A 9431-nucleotide genomic window follows, 5' to 3' on the forward strand; every position below is an offset into this window, starting at 1 on the left:
GCACATAAATTGTTTGTACACATAAGACATAACTAAAAAACAAATTTGAAAAATATTGTTCTTCGATTGAAATGTATGGCTACGCCATTACACCAATCATCATTACAATGCAGATCTCTACGATCTCGACATGCTGCGCTGGGGACTTATTGTCTCTATACAGTCCTGCAGGAGTGTCAAACCTATTGAATATTATCCAAATTTTAACAGAAATTAAAAATATTTTTATCCCGTTGTTAAATCATTTATTTCAAAATAATATAGTTATTAGTTTTGAGAGTTCAGAGCTCACATAGAAAAAAGTTGTCCATTTCATAGTATATTCAATGTTTGCAGATATTTATTTTATTTTAAACAAAGAACATACGATAAAATATAAACATTAGAATACATTAAAGAGTGAAAATAATACTGTTCATCATTTTTTATTAAAAATTTAAAACTAACGAAATACACATCCAATATTAAAAACATATCTAATGATAAATAAGCGCAAAGATCACAAATATACTACGACGTAGTGGATAGGAAAGTTCAATTATCAATTAAAATGGAAATTATATAAAAATATTGTTAAATACTATATGTTTGTAAAACTCTCGATCACCTCGAATATATGTATTTTTTTTTTTTTTTGATAAATACCTTCAAACAATAGTCATATGTTATAAATGACACGAAAAATATGTTTAAAGTTCTGAATAGGTACACAATTTCGGAATGTGACCAGAAAAAAATTAACAGCTTACCATTCCCGATGTTTATGCTATGTTCTTAAGTTATAATATATAATCAATTATGTCTATAAGTATTCGCATTTGTATGAGTATGTTAGATCACTTAAAAACTTGGTATATTCGACCAATTGATATAAAAGCCCCGATGTTTGACGTTTGTGAATTTTCAGTTGTGGATGAAAATCTGATCTGTTTCTTTTCTAAAAATTTTTAATTTTTCACTCAATCCGAGTTGATACCACATTAGGGAATAGGGGATCTAATATAATAATGTACGAGCAAATAAAAAAAACATATTTTATTAATTTAATATACGATAACAATTAATATTAGGTGTTTAGTTGTAAATAGTAATATATTATATAAATTATAAGTTAACAAGGATAAAATATTTTTCTAAATGCAATTATTTTATTAGGTCGCACATTTTCAAATTATTATATTATATTATTATACTCGTGATATTGTAATTTAAAGTGAATACCTACGTTACCAAAATGAAAAAAAACGTAGATTTACGTGTAAAGTGTTATGATGTATCGGTAAAAGTGCATGTAATATTTATTTTAAATTTTTAAAATAATTTTTGGTATATTTTAAATAGGTATTTTAAAACGTTCTTATAAGTTATAATGCGCATCTACGTTTATGCGTTTGATTTCTTTTTATTTTTATATTTTAAGTAATAAGTTATAACCGTATAATGTTATAGTTGTACTGTGAGTTAGTTGGCCCATAATAATTACACACAAAATTCTACTTTCGTAACATATAATTTTTTGTGTCCTCGTACGCAATTGATGAGTACCTACACCAACACATTAGTGTTGCATGTGTGCACCTATGTATTTGAATAGTAAATACGCAAGCCACATAAACACGCATGCATATGCGGTAAATTGTTATCAAACGCGAGCGTTGTACCTATTTGTTTTTTAAACGAAAATTAATTCAAATTACTATCCGCGAGGAGTTCACGGATAAACAGTTTCATGTGGGTACTGACATTACATAGTATTGCCATACCTGTACGAAAAACGCTTTAATTCACAAACAATAAAATATTATATTATTTAAAAAAAAATGTTATTTATTATCTTTCATCATTTTTAAGTGTACACGGGGTAATAAATACACCAAACATGTTCACTCCCATTTTTCATTAATAATACATTTATTTAATTATTTATGATGTTTTTAATCTTTAAATATACGTGAGGATCATAATATTTTCAAATATTTTTATTCAATAAGTGTATTTTGATGGTACAAAATGTCTCTTATTTTTAAACGAGAACAAGTCTTTTTCTCGCATATTATTAGGTATAGGATTTTTTTTTAAATGTTGATTTATCTATAGAAATTAAAATTTGAACTATTAATCGTTTCGTTTAATTTTTGTACCTGTTGCATTGACATGCCTTTACATACAAAAATAAATCATGAATAAAGTAAACTAATATGAAATTAACTGATCCAAATAATAAACAAATAAATTCAAAGTTCTACAGAAATCAATGTTAAAATAAAATCTTATAATTTTAAAATATTTAACATAAAATATTGTAGAAGACTTATCTTATGCATAAATAATTGGAAGTAACTTCTTGTACAATTATATATTATACACTTCAAAGATAATATTATTATTTATTTACTTTAAATAATAATACTAAAATAAAAACCTATAGCAAAAAGCTACAATCATATTGATAAAAAACTATGTTTGATTGACAGTAATTTTGTTAATTTAGAACTAGTTTCTATAGAGTTAAAAATAATTTATAAACAAAATCTAATTAATATATTTGAAATAAATAATAACTACTCTTTAACACAATACATACTTATATGTAGATTTAAAAATAAATATCTAAAGGAATAACCATAAATAAAAATAAAACCAAATGTAGAAGAAGCGATACTGCTTCTCTTACACTTAATCCCTCAAATTAGTGATAGCCGATAGGTATACTATATATCAAATTATCAATAAAGATTAATTACTTGTAAAAATGATTTAATAATTAAAGAAATTATTTTATCATAAATCTGAATATAAAGATACAAAAATCAATCTATCGAACTTAATATTATAATGTATGATAAAACGTCATAATCGTTATAAAATATAAATTCCCAAATTATTGTTTTGCTTTAATAAAACAACTTATTTAATCAGAAATTCAAACCACTAAAATAGTTCTAATTAAAAGTAATTTAAATAATACTGACATATTATAGATTGTTGAAAAACTAATAAACATGTACTCAATAGTAAATATAATACGCAAATTCAAACGAAATAATTATAATAACAAATATACATTGGATAATGAAAATCATAATATACACGTAGTTTTCAATAATTACAAACCAGGTGAAAACTTCACTAATGAATGATGATAACTATATTGAATATATACTATTTACAATGCATTAAATGACGTCCACAACAACTAATATTTTAGAAATAATAGGTTTATATAAACTTCCAAATTATTGGTAGCTTCGATTGCGAATCATATTATTCATATTAGTTTTGATTTTTTTCATTTTGATACATATAGTTTTGATGTTACTAGTAATAGCGAAATAATTAACTATTGGGAATACGATAATAGACTTTTGGTATTATTATTATATAATGTTAACAAAATTCACGCACTGAATACCAAGTAAAAAATTAATAAAACCATCAATAAAATACCCATTAAATTCATAAAAAAAATTAATACGATTCCATTACTATTCCAGTAATTGTGAGTGCATTATAATAAAAAAAGAAATTAGGCTCGATGAAATGATATTCACATTATTATTGAACAAAGTTTCATGAATAAATATTATAATAACATAATTTAATATATTATTCTTAAAACCAATAAATCAACTCGCTGTACCTCGTAGTATGTATTATTATGATATATCAATTAAAATTATGATTTAATATTGTTATGTGTATATTTTGTAACTTGTATGACAAATTATGACAATCTTACACCCATGTACATTTGAAAAAAAACAACATTTTTAGGCCATGGTATAAGAAAGATCAAATTTAACACGCATATTCATATTATTATTATGATAGAGATAGAGTCTCGCATACTAGCACATTTTATCAATGTTTTCGATACACTTTACTGTAAGCAGATACTGTTTTTATAATATTTCAAAATATTAAATAGCTATAAAAGTAAACGATGTGCTAAATAAAAAAATATTTCAAAAATAATGCATTTATTTTAAAAGAATCTTTACATATAAATATCGATTACCAAATGTTCATTAAAACTATTTATCTATCCTTTTTTTAATTAGCATATAACTCTTAAGTGTTTGACATTGAAATAACTATAGACAATCAATACATAATATTATTATTTATTATTAAAATGACTAGAATGAGGTAAAAAATAAGTCTTTGTAAAACAATTATTTTTTGTGATAGTAGGTATACATAATATTGTTAAGTAATTTTTAATGTTATTTCATTAAGTATTTACATTATTACGATGTTGACAATATATGTTTATAAATAGTAATATTTTTTAATTACACTCATATAATATAGTTAACAATCAACCTAATATCATAAAACATGTATTTTTCGTGTTGACAAATCGAGACAAAATAACTCTACATCACATGCAGTTAATATTTACATAATACCGATGAAGTAATAACCTATACGAATAAATCACCGGAATCGGATTGGATCATTTGAGATACTTTTATTGTTGTTTGGAAACTATTTTTCCTAATTTTCTAGAAATCATACTCACATAATGTCAGAGTAAAAAGTGTTGTGAATTTAAGCCGTGATAATACTTTAATATTTTATCGTCTAAACATTTATCGAGGCCATTAAATATTTTAATTATAGGTCAAACATAAAATATTTAGTGAAAGATTATTTTCGTATAATCTTAAAATACTAATTTTGGAAATAAGATTAAATTTTTATTTTCTAATACGATTAATAGTTAATAGTTTAAGTTAGTTTGTAAACTAACGAATAATCAAAAACGTTATATTTTAATTTTATTCAAAGAAAACTATTGTTAAATTAAATAACTTTATTTTTTTGTTGTAATAGTTTTATATCAAGTATAGTGGGAATACAGTTGGTTTCGTGCAATTGCTTCAAAAGTGTATCGACGTTGTACATTTATATGAAACATATTATTATACATATTTCATCAAAGGTCTAAGCTTGATAATTTTTATTATTTTCAATATTAGGATGAAATATAAATTAAAATATCAACCATCATTTAATATTTTATGTTTTTAAGTAATTATTTATAGCTTTTTAAAATTTTTTTGCTGTGAGGAGGTAACAATAATTTATAAAATTGACAAAATCTCTAAAGATCAAATCGACAAATAGGTAACTATATATTTTTAAATATTTATGTATACATATTTTATCCAAAAAACGATTACACTAATAATTGTTTCAAAAAAAATTATATTTTGTAAAATAAAAGTATAATGAACATTCTACGAATGTCTATGTTATATTATTTTGAACCTAATGTGATACGGAAAAGTGTTATGAATTTATGACGCATATAAAAAAAAAATCAAATATAATTAAAATTTATTATTAATGATACAAATAAAACATTGGACAATTCCTAAATTAATTTTATACGCGCGTGTTCTGTATTATATATTAATGAAAATCAGTATTATACTAAACAATTTGAATCGCCATTTTTTCTCTTGAATAAAATCCAAAAAAAAAACAATTATATTCGTCGAATTAAATAAATACGCAATTATTCAGAAACTAAAAATAACACAATTTGTAAGTGTATATTCATATTTTAATAAATTATTTTATTTTACTACGGCTATGTAAATATATAATAAATTAATATTTAAATTTATAACTTTATACTGAAGAAAAAATAAAAATTGCAATTGTAAAATGCACATTTTTCACTTAACATTACAACATTATAACAATGTTGAATTTCGTTAAACATATTATAACTAAATTTGTTGAATGATTGCAATTCATTGAACACTATAGAAAGGCCTTCAAACTGTTAAACGGCTTATTAATATCCTTGAAGATTAAGTCTTGACCGAAAAATCAATTTTTAAATTATGGAAGACGTATACAAACTTTTTTGTGTGTCGACTAAATATTCGTATCCGTGGTATGTTTAATTAAAATTTTAATAGTTTATTTAGCGCATTGAACATATACATATAATAATAATAATAATAAACGAATATTTTTATAAAAATAAATACATAAGTTTTAATAAACTTTTCCACCGTTTAACTATACATTAAACTAGACCATTGGAATAATTTGATATTATGTAAAATTATATAATAGAATATAAATTATTATTAAAAAATATAACAATGCATTGTTGATTGATATTTTTGAACTTAATTATTAATATAATATTTTAATTGGTTGTAATGTATGATATCGAATAATATTAAAAAGAATCCTTTTTGCTATGGCGTATTACTATATATTAATATTTATATTTCGTACGGTTAAGCATTTATACAATGGAACTTTGCATTTATAAATAATAATTGTTTTATTTAGTTTATAAATACGTGTTATTATGTATTTCGATATTTTAATTTAGGTATAATTATAATAATTTTAAATCGGGAATTGAATTTATTACAATTTCACGTACTAAGAAAAATTAAAAGGCTAGGCATAAATGTAATTGTAATGGATATTATGTCTTTCGTACAGAATTAAAATTGTTTAATTTATTGGATTATAATTTGTTGATTAGTTTAATAACTGTACCATTTGTACCTATACAATGATGGTTTTTGATAAATATTCTTTTACATTTAAAATTTTTGTGATAAAAAAATTATTAAAAATTATTACAAAACACATAGTAAATAATTTGAGGGGTTCTGTATAGGCAATTCCAATGAAGATTTGAAAAATAGAATATTTTGTTAGAGCCTAAAAACTAATATAAATTTATGACGATAGTATTTTATTTTTTAGCAGAACTGTTATAGATTATCATAATACATCAATAAGTCTTTTAAATTCCTGATTCGAGTATGTAGTATATTAAATTTATCCATCAGTGTGGTTAGGGAGTAATGTTGAATGAGATAAATAAATAATTTAACAAAGAATATTGTTACTTTTAAAATTACACCGAATTTATTAAAATCAAATGTCTAAATTAAATAATTTAAATAGAGTTTAAAGAAAAGTTTACTACACTATGCGTATTACTGCACCGAAAAACTCTACAACTCATCAGTTCACACATCATAATAATTCTACTTAGACTAGAATGTGCTAAGACTGTGTTCTGTGGCTCTCATTCACGCGGTCATCGTATTTCTTATAAATAATTTTAATATTAACCATGCATGTACAACACAAATTATATTTCAGATATTGGTATCAATTTTCATGTTATCGTATGATGTATTACAATGTTTGTATAGATCATATAGTAAATATTGGTTAACGTTTATTAATATTATTATATACGAAATTTTATGAATGTTAAAATAAAAAATATAAAATTATTTTTACGAGATACAAATTGTTAACTTATGTTAAAACAGAAATTTAATTAATGTTGTACATGTATAGTGATGAGCGATATCCTAAATTTCACACAAATTATTTCGTTAAAAATAATATACTGTTTTACATATACCTGTTTTGTAGGCTATACTAGGCTACCTATATTTTATTTTACTGTATAACTTATTCTGATAATTATATTACATCATATCGAAACAATAATCAGTAGTCACAAGTAAGTAAGTCACAAGCTCTAAAGAATACCTACTTCCCGTTAACATAACTAATGGAATATGAAAAAGTGATAAAAATATATTAAACGTAAATGAACATAATTTTATACATTTTTAAAGAAAGTCAAAAACTTATTGAATTTTATAATATAAATTCATGTTTAATTTTTTTTTATTATAAGTCGTTCATATCGATAATATATTTATTATTTATATTGATATTAATTTTTATACTTAGCATTATCTTCAATATAAGTTGGTGATAAACTAATAACAGTTAAAATAAAAATAAATGTATACCAATAATTTAAATATTTTTCAATCATATATAAAGTTAAAATAAAACCCCATATTATTATTTTTTATATAGTTATATATTGTTTAATATATACTTACAAACTAATTTATGTATAGGTTTTTTTATGTTTAATCTAAAAACGAACTTTTAGATAATATTCATACAATTTTATAACTTATAGAAGCAAAATCAATTTTTTATATGGCCCCGTCTTTTACCTACATTATTTTTTGTGTACAACACTTGGACATAAAATCAATATTAACTAAAGAGGGTCTAAATTGTCTGGCTGATTGTGTGGCTGTAATATTTTGTAATTAATTATAGAGTTACCGATAAAAAAACGTTTTGAAATTTAATTTAATTTTTTGATTTTCTAAGACTTAAATTAGATTAGGCCATACTGTTTATTACTAGTCATTTTAATTATTTGAATTTATTTTACAAAATTATTTTACTCATTGAATGATGTTAGAAAAAAAAAATCCTGTTCAAACTGAATAGATGTAACTATGTAAGTAGCTTTACACTCTGTAACTCTATAACTAAGTTGAGCAAAATATTATCTAGATAATTATTCGAATGATTTTTTTTTTAAATTAGGTATTCGAATAAAAATATAATTGAATAATTTTCAACATAACGCTAATACAAAATACAATTAATTTATTCGAATTATTTACTCTCTAGTTTCTTCTTTAAACTTTTAAGATTTTCATCTGAGCATTTTAAATAGGCATATACATGCAACGATTGTCATTATGAATAAATAGTTTTGAAGACAGGCTAAGAAATAATTTTACATTGTACTATAATAACATTATCGATGATAATATTTGTATAAGTTCTCTGACATAAGGTGCATTCGATATTTGTAAAAAAAAAAAAATAAGATAACAGTAGTTTAGCTCACTTCATAGTTGTAGAATGTTTGTAAATAAATAAATTAACATTTACATATAAAGTATATAATATGTACAGTGCTTTTTAACAATGACGACCAATAAATGTACTGTTTTATCTCGTTAAAACCTGTTCCGTAAAACTAAACTTCTATAACACGTAATGTCTAATAGTGTCGTGCATTTGAACTCTATTCGAATGTTGTATAGCATATTATTGGCAAAAAAATATACATATTGTATTTCTACAATATGTGCCTTAATTATTTCTAGGTAAACAAAAACAAATCGACCTACTATATTGCATTCGATTTTCTTTGAACGGTATATTGTTTTCTTTTTAATATTTTTATTATCATTATAATTAGGCTACAATAGTACAATAGCATCATTACTTATTAGCCAAAAAAAATGTACTCATAAGCAATGTGATTTTAACAATATGCTCATAACGTTGATTGGTATATTTTTTATGTTTGTATTCAGATTACTTATTTTTGAAATTGATAATTTTTTTTTTCATAATTTCTCCTGAGACAATTACGTTGAACCTTAGTATCTTAAGAAGTCAAACAATTTTTAATTTCTTGTTCATGAATAAGGGGCTTGTAAACTGGTTTCAGAAGGTCGGTAAACCTTAAAGGCCTTGACAAAATAATATTGGTCATCGGACCACCAAGTCACGGGATGACTGAAAGAAAT

This window comes from Rhopalosiphum maidis, chromosome 1, assembly GCF_003676215.2.
Source record: "Rhopalosiphum maidis isolate BTI-1 chromosome 1, ASM367621v3, whole genome shotgun sequence".
In the NCBI taxonomy this organism is placed as follows: Eukaryota; Metazoa; Arthropoda; class Insecta; order Hemiptera; family Aphididae; genus Rhopalosiphum; species Rhopalosiphum maidis.